Genomic DNA, 17,772 nt, shown 5'->3' on the forward strand with positions numbered 1-17,772 from the left:
TCAAAATCAGTTGATTTTTCTTTTGCTAAATGAAAGTGCATATTTTTATATCATGCAACAAAAATTACCGTTACGTCATTTGGCAAGAATTATTACTGTTATCCATCATGAAGGTATCCCCATTACCTTTCTCATATATAGTCGGCATGCAATCAATAACAAATAAAATATAATTGTTGTTTGGTTAAATTTGTCAAAGTAGTTTCAGCAAGGATTTGTATTGTATAGTACTGATCAGAACTATACAACTTACAAGTCATACAAAAAAGATGTTTAATTTTGTAACAGATTATTTTCGTAATTTTTTTTTATCTTTTACAAAGATCTTTTCCTGAAACTACTTAGACAAATTTAACGAAACTTGTTCCAGATTAATAAGAAATAGTGAATTTGCCAGCTCACTCTGGTACTGTCTAAAGAATAATTATGAATGAATTTTTAATTTTCCCGCCATAAAACTTTTTGTACGTTCGGAAATCCTCATGACTAAACCAAACCTGTTGTAAGAATCCCGAAATTTGAGATGGGCTGGTTTGGTAAGCATGAAGACTATGATTAAGACAAAATACAAATGTTTTTAATGAAATAACATTATCCAAATTGAAATTCGGGAAACAATCACACTAAGTGGAATCTCTGTGGTGCTGACAACGAATCTGAAGCACCAGTCTCCACTTTTCTGATGCAGGATCCTATGGGGGTCCTCAACAGGGTCTTCAGAATGTCGGATCTGTTTATTTCTGATTATGTTCAATATTTCGCATGTCAAGTAACTTTTCTAGATCATAAGAACATTTCTTAAATAATTATCAAGTATTATCATGATTATAAAATTTAATAATTAAAACAAACATGACAAAAAGACCACACTAAATTTAAACCCCATAATTCCTTGAACTTTTTGCACTGAGTTAGTGGTCATCAACAAAATCAAGCACAGGTACTATCAGCATTTCTTTTTATTATTTAAATATAGAATAGTCAGTTTTCTTGTTGAGCAAACAATGTAATGATTGAGTAAACCAATCTTAGCTATAGTCTTTTATGAATGATTGATACACTCTAATTTATTGCTACTCCGGCTTGACCTTAGAATTGGTGCCGCTTGAACTTTTGATGTCATACATGTACATAGCTGCTGGCTCTTAGGTCTTAAGAGCTAAGATACCATGGACAAATGATGGATACCGCAGATAACATGTACATCACCAGGCCCGTAGCCAGGAATTCCCAAAGTGGGGTTCGTTGGACTCACAAACTCGACTTTAACAGAACATTGACTTTAACAGTGCTTATTTGTTTTCAAAGGGGGGTTCGTCCAAACCCCCCGAACCCCCTCTGGCTACGGGTATGATCACTCAATATTTTATAGTGGTGTCAGATATCTTTTTAAATGACGTCAAAATTAAACGGGAACTTTGGTGTAACGGGAATTTAAGGTGTATTGATTGGAATTAACGCTTTTTCGTTGCAATCAGTTTTTTTTTGGTGGAAGCTTTTATGAATGAGTTATGTTGACCCTGGTTGACCCCAAGTAAATGTGTTCTTACTGTGTCATGATAACATAAGAATAGGTCATTTCTGGAATCATGTCTTTCAACTCCACAGAGCTGTTTTTGTCAAAATTTAATTCTAACACGTTAATTTTTACATCCCAAAAAGGTCAAGATAAGGGATTTTGGTAAAATTTGACAAAATCAGCTGGATTTTAACCAAAAAATGGACCAGGAAACACAGAGTGCTGGCCTCGACAAGCTTAATATTCAAATAAGACATGTTAAATGTCTTCACAAACATTATTTTAAAAGATCTTTGTTGTCGACGTATGCGCTCTATTTTTCCTGTCAAACAATCATTGGAAATTTACCCATTTTCCGTGATTTTTTCGTGAAAAATCAATACGAGTACAACTTGTGACGTCATAATGAAACGCAGAAACGTAAAATTTCCAACAAAATGGCTTTTATCCTATCTAGTCAATGTATGAGCTATAATTTATAGTGATATTTGTAAATAAATCCGAATTTGAAATTTACGCCAAAAAAGGGGGCCATTTTAGGACCTTTCTGTGTTTGGGCATTCCCAATGAAGGTAAATTTCGAGAAAGCACTTTGGAAACTCTAAATTTATGAAGTTTTAATGAAATTTCATAAGCATTGAAACAGATCATTTTATGAGTTGTTACATATATAGGGTTCCTTTACTTGCAGATAGCTTTTCGCTTTACCAAAAAATAGCATTGAATATAATTACCTTTTGATTCTAATAGAGTATGACTTGCTATTGCTACTTCCTGCACACAGGTGCAGGACCCTCTTTGGTTATTACTTTCCTGTCCCTGTTTCCCAAATGTGACCTACCAAATTTGATTTAATACTGGGTTTGTCCTAACAAGACCAACACAGAGGTGCCTAATGTGAAGCAGGATCTGCTTACCCTTCTGGAGCACCGGAATCAACTCCAGTATTTGTTGGATGTCTGTTGCTTAGTCTTAAGTTTGCCATGTTGTGTTTTGTGTACTATTGTTTGTAGGTCTATTACTCTTAAAAAGAGAGGCAATAGATATCAAAGGGACATTCAAACTCATAAGTTGAAAATAAAGTGACAACACCAGGGATCAAAGACTCTTTTATCCCTGGTGTTGTCACTTTTATTTTCAACTTTTTTAAGCAAAAAAAACCCATATCTAGTGGAAGGTCCTGTGAAGCCTTTTAACATTAGCTTAACAAATATTCACTTGCCAGTATCAAATGGATCAAAAGTAGAAAAAATAGAAGTACATTAAAAATATAAATATATTTGAAAATCACTTAAAAAATTATGTTATAGCTGATTAATTTTGATGACATTGACTCTGATATATATATATATTTTTTTATATACATTTTGATATTGCCTCACAAGTCTTTCCCTGTATATTGTTTATATATGATTCATTTTCTTCACATGAAAGAAAGGTTTAATATTGTTTGAAGCAATTGTTTTAGGGGTAAATATAAACTGTTACAAGTGTAACGATTTTTTCATTTTTTATAGCTGACAATGCGGTATGGGCTTTGCTCATTGTTGAAGGCCGTACGGTGACCTATAGTTGTTAATGTTTGTGTCATTTTGGTCTCTTGTGGACAGTTGTCTCATTGGCAATCATACCACATCTTCTATTTTTGTATTTAGTGTCTATGCACTTTGTTATGTATTGGTATGTAAATGGCCAGTTTTGCATACGGTACATATCATTTCCTTCTACTGGTACTTAAGAGTCATTTGAACAAATGTGCAAGTTTCTTGTTGACATGCAAAGTTTCTATAAAAGAAATTTTGATAAAAAGGAGGTTACTTTCACCTACTAGATTGAACTATTTGAAGGTATTTTTTTCTCTACGTTGTGTAAATACACGATACAATTGTCATTCAAATTATATTGAAAACAAAAAGGATAAAGGTTAATATTTTCTATAATGGGTTTAGTACCATGTATTCTTAAATGTCAGGTAAAACTAATCTATATTATGGTCTGACAAGGAGTAATGCTTTGTTAATACATTTTTCTCTTATATTCTTTTATCACCTTTTTGCATGTTTGAAATGAAATGCGTCCCCTGGGAAATATTTTGATAAACCATTTATCATAAAATATGGAAGTATAAATTGTTCATATGCCAATTTATCACAATATATCCTGATTCAAGGTCAAGGTCGGCTTTTGTTCAATTGTAGATCAATTGGCTTTGATCAATGAGGTTTGCAAGAGGGTGAAGAGGCTTATTTCATTTTGGAGGGTTTTGTCAATACTCTGATTTTTTTCAGTTCAACCTAAAATTGTGAATTTAAAAGCATCTGCCACAAGCATTCATTATCTTTTGTATTGTAGAAACATTTTTATGTTTTTTATGAGATCTGGTGGAACAAAAAAGATGGTCGATTAAATTTTTGTTTGCTCAGCCATTAAATGAAAAGGTGGTTGACTGATTGTTGAACTTCATTGTTTCAGGTCCGTTTGCCTATCAGCTCATGTCATCAAGTTTTTTTTAATGATTATTGATAAACAAGAAAGCAGCACAGTTTCTGAATGTATGAAAACCCAATTCGACCACTTCTAACAAGGATCTGATAAAAGAAGCTTGACACATCTAATAAAACATCAGTTTATCGGAAACTATGAATGTCTATTTTATAAGTAAAACATTTGAAATGAAAGTGAAAGTATAAACAAGAAAGTCTCCAAAACTACAAACAATAGGAGAGGGGGGTCGGAGGGGTTCTGATCCTGAAAACCCTGGCTTCAAAACATGAAATCCCGAGGTCCTGTCCTGAATTTACAGAAATTTAAATCCTGACATCCCTAAATTTGAAAAAAGAATTCCCGCATCCCAAACGGATCAATCCCGAAATCAGGAGCTTAAAATAAACACTTCATCCCAACGTCTCAAAAAAGGTCATGCCCTCATAGAAGCGTTTTAAAATATTTTGTTATCAAAAAAATTCATGTGTGAATCAAATCATTTATATTACAAAGATTTTTCGATAGTGTACCTTATTTTGGAAAAATATGCTATGCCCAGAAACTGTTGAAATGACAAATCAATCTGAATGAAACTTTATAAAAGTCTACAAAGTATTTCATTCTTCAAAAATTTCGGCTGTATGTTATTTGTAATTATTGATATAAAGATTTGCTTGTTATATTTGTGTTGGTCATGGTGGTAACATTATGTTTTTTATAAGTTATATAACTTATAGCAGTATATGTATAGGTGTCATGTCATAGTTTTATAGTTTATTGTTAATAAAGTCATATAATATGCAATATTTTCAAATGACGCCCCAACCATGATGTGTTATAATGGTTGTAAAACTAAAAGCAAATTTCAAAAAATAATTACAAAAAGTCAATATACCATGCAAGTCAGTTCCGCCATAATGTGCGTTATACAAACAAGTTATTGTTATAACACAGAGTTATTGTTGCAGTTCGTATCCGCCAGTGAGTGCATCTATTAAGCAATACACAATGATCGTTAAATTAAAAAAACTCCTAAATAAAGTAAATCTGATATTTATTGAATTTGTCTGGTCCATTAATATAAAGCAAAGTGAGTCAAATGTAAAGAAACGACCTTGAGCTACATAAAGGTTACAATTTTCTGGACTGATTTTAAACTGAGTTATTTATACATGGTATAATCATATATTGCTTCATTTCCCTTTGTGATATTGATTATTTTCTCATTAAATTATACAATAGACCTTATTGAACTCAGAAATACAGACTGTTTTTATTTCAAACAAACATGTAATTTTCGGTATTTATTAAACATTACTCAAATACATTTATAACCTGCAACAAGCCTTGGTTTAAAAAACCATTAGTATATACCAATTTTGTGAGAAATTTTCCAAGGATTTTGTGAAGTTTAGAAGTCCATGAATAATTTTGTCATGAAAAATCTCTTGATAATGGTTGAATATTATTTTAAGTAATAATCTAATTTGTTCAGCTTGCCTTGCTTGTAACTTGTTTTCAATTTGTATGCCTTGCCAGTTAAAGCAATTTGATTACCCAATTTTCAGCTTAAATTTGATAAGATTGTTTTGTTTGAGAGATCTGTTGACATTTGAACATATGAGAGGTTCAGTAATTTGTCATGAATTTTAACGATGTAAACAGAAAAGAAATGTATCTTAAAAAGGCAATAAAATAAAACGTTGATATCTGTTTTAGACATAGACACAGTTATACCAGTTGTAAGAAGAATAAAGTTATCTATTATTTACATCTGAAAGCAGTGACGAATTTCTTTTTATGTACTGTAGAGAAAATTGGTCAATTATGAAAATATATTTACTGTTACGCTCCCTAAATTTAGAATACAAATAAAAGGTGATAGCAACAATTAAGATTTAAATCTAAAGTGGAAGAGTTAGAAATGCATTAGAATAAATGAATTTGAAATAAATTCTTTTAATGAAGTTGTGACATTTCAAGTGTATTATTGAAATTTGATTAAAGAAAATGTACATTAAACAGAACTGAAGATTACAGTATAACACCCAATCAAATGTCATTATGTTGTACATGTATGCAAGTTGCAAAAGTTGGTTGTAATATTATGAATACTTAAATAGTGATGAAAAACAGCATGTTTGCATACCATAGCTTTTTTCACTTAAAGTCAATGAGAGTTTTCTGTTTTTCTCTTTTAGGATGTTTTTTGACACCATAGCCATGATTCTTATTATGCAAAATTCATTTGCTACAATGAAATAATTTTATTAATTAACTTCAAGTTCTCTCCAACTTTTTAATACTTTCAGGGTATAAAATTAGAAGGGCAAATGGGCCCTAAAATTTAGTGTTGGCTACTTAAATTTTCTGCTTTTCTTGTATAGGGCTATATATGTGGGCTACCCAATTTAAGCTGTGAGCTACCATTGCCAAAGTCTTACATTCTATCCCGAAGTTTGCTGCCACAAAGGTTTAATCTCCTGAACATGAAAATAATTAGTCCTTATACATGTACAAAAATAAAATATCCATGTGTTACTTTTTGGGATACTTCTTTATACATGTCTCACTTTTGTCTGTGTCCTCATTTACATACGGTACCATAAACTATTGAACCAACAATCATGTAATTTGATATACAGGTTTGTCTTGAAGAGTTTCAGTTCCTAGAATATACTCATATCATCATATATTTCTAAATGTAAATCTAAGTCCAATATAATTACTAATTCTCTGTTCCGTGTGCTTTGCTGGGTTTACATTGACAACCTGAAAGGTCAAAGCTTTGAGTTTGTAATGTAAGACAATTTAAGATCTTTGCATTAGTAAAATGTTGTAGTCACACCTAGTCTGATGTTCCACTTAGGCTCTGGTATTTTATTGCCCCATTTATGGCATTATGTTTTCTGGTCTGTGAGTCTATTTCTCTGTTTGTCTCTCATCTGTCTGTTCATCCATTAGTCCCTCTTGTCTTCCTCTTCAGGTTAACGTTTTTGTTCGAGGTAGTTTTAGATGAAGTTGAAGTCCAATCAACTTGAAACTTGGTACACATGTTCCCTATGTTATGATCTTTCTAATTTTAATGCCAAATTAGGGATTTTACCTCATTTTCACAGTCCACTGAACATAGACAATTATAGTGTGGATGGGGCCTCCGTGTACTATGGACACATTCTTGTTTTTGGTGTGTTTGTAGATATATTTATTCTGCAATACTGCCAATAGGTATTTTTTGTAAGTTATTTGACAAGGTAACCATTGTATACAGTCAAAACACAATGTCAATGTAAGAAGGTTAAGCATATATCAGATATTTTAACAGAAAGACACTGAGACTCCGACAGATACACTTGTAACTAGGGCACTGTAGGTCCAAAACAATTCATAATAATATATGGTACTGCTTTTTCATTTCTTCATGTTCTTTAACATGTTGAAAGGAAGTATCCGATTACAAGTAATGATAAAAATATATGTTATTGGTGATATGTTGCATTTTTTTTAATCATATTTAGGATTTTTCAGAAAGCAAGAACTGTAATATCATGTATATTTAATGGCTTTAATATTTAGATATAGGAAGATGTGGTGTGAGTGCCAATGAGACAACTCTCCATCCAAATAACAATTTAAAAATTAAACCATTATAGGTTAAAGTACGGCCTTCAACACGGAGCCTTGGCTCAGTACATTTGACTTGGGATGGAAAAAAAAAAATAATAATTTTGAAATTGAACATTTGTGATAAAACTACTAAATGACCATGGAGAACTGATAATAACATGTAATTTGAATGACAGGACAGTATCATGTGACCTGACAGTATCATGTTACCCTCATTGTATCACACACAAGTATTCAAACAAGTGGTACCACCAGGTAGGTGTAAATGAAACGTGTGAAATCAATGACTAGAGGGAAATCATTTCATATGAAACACTAATTTACCCCTTCTATTCTATGTTTCATTGTTGTTTTAAGGACATTTGTTCTTAGTAGGTATCATTTACTGTACTTTAAATTTGTTACAAAATGTTTTTTGCAAATAAATAATTTAAATATATATATATATATGTTGAAAGCAGGTAAATGTGTTTTTACACATGTACATTATTACTATTTGCACCTGTATGATAATTGCATTATAATGTAAATGTCTTTTTCTATTAGTTAACCGGTACATTGTCATTTTTTTGATAACACATCTGTATTGCTTACCACAAGTATCAAAGATAAGTGAAATAAGTCTCATCCCCAAACAAAGGAATGTTCAGAACTTAATCTTATCAGATAGACAGAAAACTCAATTTATTTTTGTCTCGTACCCATAATAAAAATCCTATTTTTCTACAAGATCATTTAATTTGACCACTGACCTTGCAATGCCAGACCCTCATAGGAAGTCAAGGTCGTTAAAACCCCCCTCATCATCTGATATTGCTTTAATGTGTATTTACGAATTTTGCAGTTACCTTCAGAACATTCTTATGAACATAGTTGGACTGGTTTTAAGACCACTCCATTATATTTTAGATAAACAGTCACTTATTATATTGATTTGAAAATTAAGATAAAAGGCAGTGAAAATTCAATCCAGAAAAACTGCTCTCAAAGGATTTTTTTTGGGGGAAATGTACTTGAAAAATGGTGCTTCCTGTGTACTTAGAAATGGAGCATAATTAACTTCCTGTTGACACAGAAATTGACTATAGTCACAACAAAATCAGCTGTTATTGATTTGATGAGGGGCTTTAATAAGCCTTATCTTCTGTTATAAAATTTAATATTGATTACATACATGTTATATTTACATAGTGATAATATTTTGTTACAGATTTGTGATGAAGCAGTATTGGCCATTAGTAGTTGAAGACCTTGAAGGTAATATTTTATAATTGTGTATTGACTAGGTATACATAAAACCTCTGATCCAATGCAGAAAAATGGGTTTTCCAATAACTGCATGCTATTTGATTTGGCTACTAGTTCACATAGTTCACATCTATACATAATACACTGAAGTACTAAGCTTCAGATTCAGCAACCAACTTCAGGTAAGGTACCTAGGGTAAGGTGTTATATTTTCAGATCAGATGTGGATTTAAGGGGTGGAAGGGGGTTGGCACCCTCTCTACGCCTTATGGAGCTTCAAATATAATGAATATGTCTTGTACAAGTATCATTCCAAACATTAGCTTACCAGCTCCTATATTTTCCAAATCCTGGCTCCACACTTGAAGATATTTCTATATCATATCAAGATTTGGACATACATTTAATGCTTGCCAAAGATGGAGTGAACTTTTATGAGTACTTTTCATTTATCAATAATTACATTAGATGTAAGTTTCATTATAATACGTTATTCTGATTGGCTAACATGTTATTCCGTAAACAATTGCATCAGACAATAACATTTATCATGCATGATGACACGAGGTCCAACAAAAAAAGTGCACAGGTGAATTAAATAAAACTGGATAAAAATCGTGTTTTCATGATTTTAGCTAAAAAATGTAATTATAAGTATTGAATACTTCTTTTTGAAACTTTATAGGGTTGTAAAAGTGTTGACCGAAGTACATTTTTAGAATGAAGCGCTTCCGCGCTTCATACAAAATGTACTTCGGTCAACGCTTTTACCACCCAATAAATTTACAAAAAGAAGCATTCAATTCTTAATTGAACTTTTGCATTTTCGTATACATTTTTCCTGTATGACAACCAAGGTGGTATGATTTAGACCTAGAGTTATCCAATGTACTGGTATTGATAATTGTTTTAGAAAAGTTTTTGTCACCATCATTAACAATTTATTCATCATACTAGGTCACTAAGGGGTATTGATGAGGACAAATATTTTTCATTTGTAAAAGTGTTCAAGCCTCTCAAATGCACTCAGGGTTCAAGTGTTGGACATAGACATTTTTATTCAAAAGAAATTTAGAAGTTAATTAGTATACACATTTTTATTCAAAAGAAATTAAGAGGTTGGTATACAGTCTACAACAATGGCAAAGCATCTACAAAGTAACATGCTATGTCAAGTTCTTTTAACATCACCTTGTCAGGGGAAAAAAGTTCAGTGTGAACATGTGGAGATTGCTTACTTAAAATTTTCATTCAACAACATTTATTCCAAATCCTGTATACAGAACCCGTAATATATGATATGCACTAAATGACTGCCTTAGGTCAGTTGTAGGCAAGGAACTAAGCCATATCACTGTGTCAACAGTATTTGAATGGTTTCAACAAGGCAACAAATCTTACTATATATGATAGTGCTAGTTCAAAACTACAAAAGTATCTTAAGGACATGCAGGGTAGAGGAAACACATATTATTTGTAAGCCTTTTTGCTCAAGGCTAAGTAATGCATATTTTTACCTTTATGACTTTAAATGGTCATTATTAACGCCTGTTTCACTGGTAATTACACCAAAACTTATCCTAATTATATAACCAACCATGTTAATTTGTACAATATTTAGGACAGAAATAGGCTTGATGTTGTGATGCTTTGTATTGATTGTCTCTTAATTGTATCAACTATGTCGCTAAACAATGTGTTAAACTCATTTTAGTCATTGCAAGTATTCAGAAATTTGCTTATGTCAGCATTTTGTTATTTCCAACTGATAATGAATTAGAAAAATGCCATTTACAGACAATAACAGTCTACAAGTTTTCTGATTAATATGCGGTTGTGCAGTTTTTGCTTGGAACAAATGCATTGTTAAATATTTGGTCTACCAGGTGAATAATATAGATCTTCAATATATATACAATATTTGACTCCATAGCACCTACAAGTACTTTGTATATGGAAAACCAGATAATTGGGTGTGAAGGCGTTGTGTTGATATTTGAACCCTATTTCAATATTATGCAGGTAGATAGCATTTGTTTTTCTAACTTAAATAACAATTGGACTTGATACATATACCAGTTTGGATGTAACATTTACATAATGATCTATTGGAAAAACCAGTAAGCTTGCATTATAAAGAACAAAAAAAAGACATTAACATAAATATTTTATTTAAAATACTTTTTGTGAGAAACCACTGTCATGCTTACTTAAATCTGCATCAAAATTTAAATCTTTCAGATAAAGTAAAAAAAAAAAAAATACCAGAATTTTATTGTTTTAGCTCTTTCTCAAAAACATAAATTTTTCCAATTTGTATTCTATAAAAGCAATGAGCTTTGGAAGTGTTATACATGTAATTGCTAATTTGACTAAACTTGTTCATATATGTTCAATGACCATTTTAAATTTGAATCATTTTATATATTGGTGATGACCATAATTTATAAAACTAAATAATGACATTGATGTATCAAAAATAGCCTTTGGTCATTCCCACTTTGTCATGTAATCAGTAATTTTGGACATAATTATACTTCTTAAGGTCTTACATGTAATACTTGTACTTGTTTTGTTGGTGTCAGAAAATTTGTCAGTTTGCAACTTTTCTGAAGATGATGTAAGTCCAGATTTGTGGTGAGTTTGTTGGTATTTTTATTCTGGTACATGTATGATAATGGTAAACTGTTGAAATACTATGCATTCATTTAGTCATTATGTTAAAAAATTGAGGTACTATTGTTTATGATTGCAGCATGCAGACATGTTTTAGAATACTGTAAATTCAGAAATGAGTGCATGTTTTTATTAATGCCAAAATAGGACAGTATCACTGGTCTGCGAAAACAAAATCATGTGTTACGAATTTCAGTTGTGATTTTCATCCATAACATTTTTGCAGTTGCATGAATTACATATTGCATTTTTGCCAGTGGTCAAGGATTCGCAATAATAAATATTCTGTATTAAACAAAAAAATAAGTAAAACTCATCTGATATGGAGATTGCTCCAATTGTTTTGGTCATTTCTTAATTTTTGTAGATTTTGCATTGCTGCTGTTTATTTTGTTAGGTATGTGTTATTGGAAAGTTATTTGTTGTATATATGGTTTGTTCAAATGTGATTGCTTCAAATAGATTTTGGTACCTCTGTATGTTTATAATGATAGTTGTACTACTGTTTGTGATAATTAAATGATATTTTCAGCATCTGGTAAAGAAATAATTCCATAGTTGCTCTGTAACCTTGTCATTGATTTTCTGAAGTTATTTCGTAAAGAATTGGTCCTATAATGGATTTGCATGGCATGGGGAGGGGGGGGGGGGTCTCCCCTTATGTTGTGGGGAAAATTGAAGCATGACTGAAGCATTCCCTTTCTTAGGCAGTCACTTGTGCCTTTTTTTTTTTAAGACTGGAAGTTTACTTCATGATGTCAGCATGAACTGTAAACCAATTGATTTTGCGGATACTTAATTTCGTGTTCTACCTCACAAAAGTTACAAAATTAAATCGCTCACGAAATAAATTTGGTTTACAGTTTTTATATGATTTTTTAATGAATTTTTGATTGATTTATGACATCCCCCAACAAAAATGATAAATATTATAGTTGCTTCTTCACTGTTTTTGTATAAATCCTTGTTTATATAGATTTGCTATAACTCTTTGGACTTCTTTTTTTTTAATACATGGCAATGTATTGGGGCTAAATATGAAAATAAAAATTTCCCAAATTGCATTATTTTTACTGAATGTTCAAGTGGAGGCCTTTCAAATTATGATTCATTTTGATACTGTATATCATATTAAAATATGAATTATTACTGTAATTGTTAGCATTTTATTTTTATGATCCAAAATTTGTAGGAATTAATAGTTTTTAAAAAGTCATTATATATATATATATCTATAGTGAGAACATAGATACTATTTAGTTGTAACTATTTAAGGAGTTATAAATGGATAATATATGCCATTTCTATTCACATGTTTTCATATTAAAGACTTTTATGAACTGGTTATTCTGATGGAAAATCCAGTTATGAATTTGAGGTACATATACTTACTCACTGTAGTTCATTTACAGTTGAATCCATATCCATGTCTTTAGGTCAAGGTTGTTTATAAAAAAGAAGATGTGGTATGATTGCCAATGAGACAACTCTCAACAAGAGACCAAAAATGACACAGAAATTAACAACTATAGATCACTGCACTGCCTTAAACAACGAGAAAAGCCCATACCACATAGTCTGCTATAAAAGGCCCCGAAATTACAATTTAAAAAATTCAAAACAGAAAACTAATGACCTTATTTATATTGAAAAAATGAACAAAAAACAAATATGTAACACATAAACAAAAGACAACCACTGAATTACAGGCTCCTGACTTGGGACAGACACATACATACATAATGTGGTGGGGTTAAACATGTTAGCGGGATCCCAACCCTCCCCCTTACCTAGGTCAGTGGTATAACAGTTCAACATAAGAACGAACTATAAAAATCAGTTGAAAAAAGCTTAACTCATCAGATGGACAAAAATATAAGTGGACGTGGCTGGGTGCTTGTACATCCCAACAACAAAATGACACTAGGAACATATCTGAGTAATACTTTCATTTTGGTTTTTTTACTTGTAATTTTAGACACCCCTTTGGCATCTTTCGTCTCTTTTTTACTGACAAGAACAAGTAATGGCTTCATATTTTTTTTTTTGGAAATAAATGATTAGTAAAACCAAGATATTGCTGTAGATGTTTACTCAATAGTTCATTGTTTAATGTCCACCTAGGCAGCTGTCAAGATGAGGACACAACACTACAAACACTGTTCCCATATATGTATGCATTCCTTGTATTTCATACACAATTATCCAACATATAAACATTCTTTTCATGTTGTTACCCCTTGAAAGTTGAAAATCTTACATAATATATACTTTGAGCTAAAGTTTTGATATTTTATGACTACTAAAAACCCTAAAATACAGATTAAGAATACTTTACTTAAGAAAAATTGACCACCTGCTTTTTACATATGAATCTTTTATGAAATAAATATTTTATTTTACCATGAATTATGAGATCCTTTGATTGCTTCCTAAATGATCCATTTTTCCAAGGTACTTAGTATTACAAATATCAGTGAAATAATCTTAATTAGATATACTGGCTTTTCCAAATAAGAAAAGTTGACTATATAATTAACTTTTATTAGTTGCTTTAATCGGCTTCATTTGGACTCCTTGTTGTTTATCTTGCCTTCATGATCATGTGTTACTTGCATTGTTGGCTATTTTACATTTTATCTTGTGTATCCTCCATCTCTGACATGGTATGTTGAACTTTAATCTTATTCCATTGAATTTCCATTGTATGTATTATTCTGGGGTGGACCCAGCCATTTTAAAAAGGGGGGTCCTAACCCAGGATAAAAGGGGGGGGGGGTTCCAACTATATGTCCCCATTCAAATGCATTGATCTTTCAAAAAGAAAGAGGCTGTTCCAACCCTCAGAACCTCCCTCTCGCCACTGTAACTAACATTTCATATGTAAAGCTTTACACTTGCCTTTATATTACCCTTTTATCAAGAAAACATATTATTTAATAAGCTTACATAAATATTACTTGTTCCAAAATTTAAAAAAAATAATATTAGAAAAGCAGCTAGTAATACCTGAATTCTTAACATCATATTTGAAAGGATAAAAATGCAATCTTTGACCCAATAATATACATTAGAATATAGTTTTGATCTAATATTTATGACGCTTTAGAACATAGCAATGTTAAATTAATATCTATAGGTATTATAGTTCATCTATTTCTTCACACTAAATTAATATCTTTATGCCTGTGGCTAATTAGGTTTATTAATAATTTACAAAGCAATAATCATTCGTTTTGTGCATGTAGGATTACTTAAGGTCATTATATGCTAATCGGTAGGTCACTAAGGGATAATTAACCTTATTAGGACAAATAGGATTTGGATATATACTAGAGATTGAATGGTTAGGTAAGGCATTTAATAATTTCAATATTGTAAAACATTTAAACCTGTATTTGGTATTTTAAATATATTTTGTTTTTGAGATTAAAGTGAAAATGGTTAAATTTATTAAAATTTAATTTGAAAGGAAGTTTTCTTTGTGAATGTAAGTATAGTTGTTTTTATTTTAAGATAAAAAAAAACAAAAAAAACTAAATAATCGTCTTCCTCTAGCTTTGAGATATACATATATGTATATTTAGGACAATTCATATTAGATTAGTTATACATTCATTGTATTCCAATATAGCTTTATCTGATAGTTGTACAAATAAGATATTTCGTGTTTACCACAAGTTGTCATGTGCAGATCATATAAAACATGTGCACATAAATTTCAGAAATGATGAGATCGTCTCATTAGGTTTGGTGAAAGACTTTTATTGTCATACTTTATTTAGCCTTTATTAACTTTTTTAATTCAATAGTCACTGATGAGTCTTTTGTAGAAAAAACGCACGTCTTGCATGTCTGGCGTACAATATTTTAATCCCCGTATCTATGATGAGTTTATTTACTGTATTTAAAGTGCCTCATGTCTGCCTAATATATTTGTTAACATGGTACTAATGTTATTTATTTCAAACACACATAGAATAGCATACATCTTTAAACCTTGAAAACATTTTATTTTCATGTAGTAATGAAGAATTAAGCCACTGTGGTTTTATACTTTTATACAGAGAAATAATAACGATTTTAGAAAGATAAAAAATTTGGTTCAAATTATGCAAATGTTAATAGAACATACGCTCACAAGGTTGTTTGGTAACTTTTATTAAATCTTGCACCGACAGCTGACAATAATTCATAAACATAACAGTTGTTACAACTGCTTTACTTTATTCCCATCCTTGTGCGTTTTATTGAACAACAGTTTATAATCTGTTTTCTGACATGCAAGATGAGTTTTAAAGTCTTCTTTGAACTGGCTTTTGACATTGATCAGAATGTTTTTAATATTTCGATCAACCATTTGAAATAATAAATCAACAAAAAGGCTTTGAATAGAAAGGAATAATGGATTTGGTACAGGTATTGGTTAATCATGTTATGAACTTACTATTAATGATTATAATTGAACAAAGAACTTTATATGTGGTTTTTGAAGAACAACTTTTTTTTACAAGAATGATTTTGTGATTGGATTCAATTCTACAGACAACCCTCATTACACCAGAATAAAAAGGGTTATTTCTTTATCAAAAATATATATAGCAAAGTAGAATTTTCAATATACTAATAGTATTTTAAAATATGATATTTTACATATGAAATAATAGATAGATGAGTTTTTAATACTTCCTTGCTGTGATGAAGGGAAAAAGAGAATATATTGAGGTAAAGATTTGATACTTCATCATATGAAGAAACTAATCCATAAACTTTCCAAGGAAATTTAAGGGTATTTTTTTGGTTAACTGAATGTCTGTTGCTTTCAAATGAAGGCTGTATTTAAATGGCGGACTTTTTTTATGAGAAGTAATGGTGAAGATGGTGAAAGAGTGACAGAATTATTTTTGTCATGTAGAGGCCTTTTATGGCTGACCATACAGCCTTGTTGAAGGCAGTGAGCTATAGTTGTTTTACATCTAAATTATTTGGAATCAAAATTGGTAATCATATCTCATCCCTTTATGTTATTTTTCACATTTGTACTACAGAAAATTGTCAGGAAAAGAGTTTGTTTTAGCATAAAAATCTGACTGTCTTTTAAGCAGTGAATTTTGTAACAAAAAAGAGAATTTGTTATTATGTAAATAACATTTCCTTTTCTCAGAGTAATTTATTTAATAAAGGCAGCTGTTTCCTGAAAGTCCATAGGTTTCCTCTGAGAACTGAATTGAATTTATTGCTTTTATTAATGGTTATCTAAAACAAAATGACTGTCTTCCAAAATGTGAATTAGAAAAGGAAATATGGGGTATATGTCAATGAGACACCCAACAGCAGGGGTAAAAAAGACTCATAACAACCTTAGGCCATGATTCCTTTCTAATTCAACAATTACAGTGTACTTTTACATATAGTAACAAAGACTTATGCTCTGAATGAGATACTTTTAACATGTATTCACTATTTTCTTTACGTTTGTTATAACAAATCATTCCATTTTTACACATGTAAGACAAACTCCACTTCAACAAATTCCTAGGTTGCTAGATGATGTGCATTTATTTTTATGCCCCACCTATGATAGTAGAGGGGTTTTATGTTTTCTGGATTGTGGGTCCGTTCGTCCGTTTGTTCATCCGTTCGTTCATTCGTCTGTCCAGTTTCAGGTAAAAGTTTTTGGTCAAGGTAGTTTTTGATGGAGTTGAAGTCCAATAAATCGAAACTTAGTATAAATGTTCCTTATGATACGATTTTTTTTATTTTAATGTCAAATTAGAGTTCTGACCCCTATTTCAGGGTCCACTGACAACAGAAAAGATAGTGCGAGTGGGGCATCCATGTACTGGGACACATTCTTGTTATGTAATGTTTGGGTCTATGAAAAACTCCCTTTCAATTGTGATTATTTTTAAATATGTCACTCATTTAAGTGTGATATTGTTCACTTGGAATTCACTGTCTTCCCTATTAATAATATTCATTAATTTTTGAAACCAAGAGTTATAAGACTCAGGCATAATTAAGTTATGATATTGGACCATAAGCTTTAATTGCTTTGTAAAAGTTGTTTATTATAATTACATATATAATTGAAAGGACCATTCATGGTATATTTTTAAAAAAATAAAAAAATAGACTTCTAAACAAACTTGACGTTCATAGGCCTAGTGGGAGGGAACAAAATTATGTATGTACCGTTTGTAATTACATTCTGAAAA

At 30.9% G+C, this 17,772-nt stretch overlaps 1 protein-coding gene across 3 annotated transcripts in view; it reads left to right on the forward strand.

Moving 5' to 3' along the window:
• The first annotated feature begins 485 nt into the window (after positions 1–485).
• Positions 486–17,772, forward strand: part of LOC134715971 (protein FAM53A-like) — a 37,807-nt gene continuing 20,520 nt past the window's right edge. Inside the window, exons 1-2 of one of the 3 annotated variants that reach the window (XM_063578582.1) lie at positions 486–536; positions 8,841–8,887. The gene's annotated coding sequence lies outside the window, so the exon portion shown is untranslated. Of the gene's footprint in view, positions 537–8,840; positions 8,888–11,404; positions 11,516–14,924; positions 15,045–17,772 lie in introns of those variants that run through there. The other 2 variants (XM_063578585.1, XM_063578583.1) reach the window with 2 other exon arrangements.

Source organism: Mytilus trossulus, chromosome 4 (genome assembly GCF_036588685.1).
Source record: "Mytilus trossulus isolate FHL-02 chromosome 4, PNRI_Mtr1.1.1.hap1, whole genome shotgun sequence".
Taxonomy (NCBI): Eukaryota; Metazoa; Mollusca; class Bivalvia; order Mytilida; family Mytilidae; genus Mytilus; species Mytilus trossulus.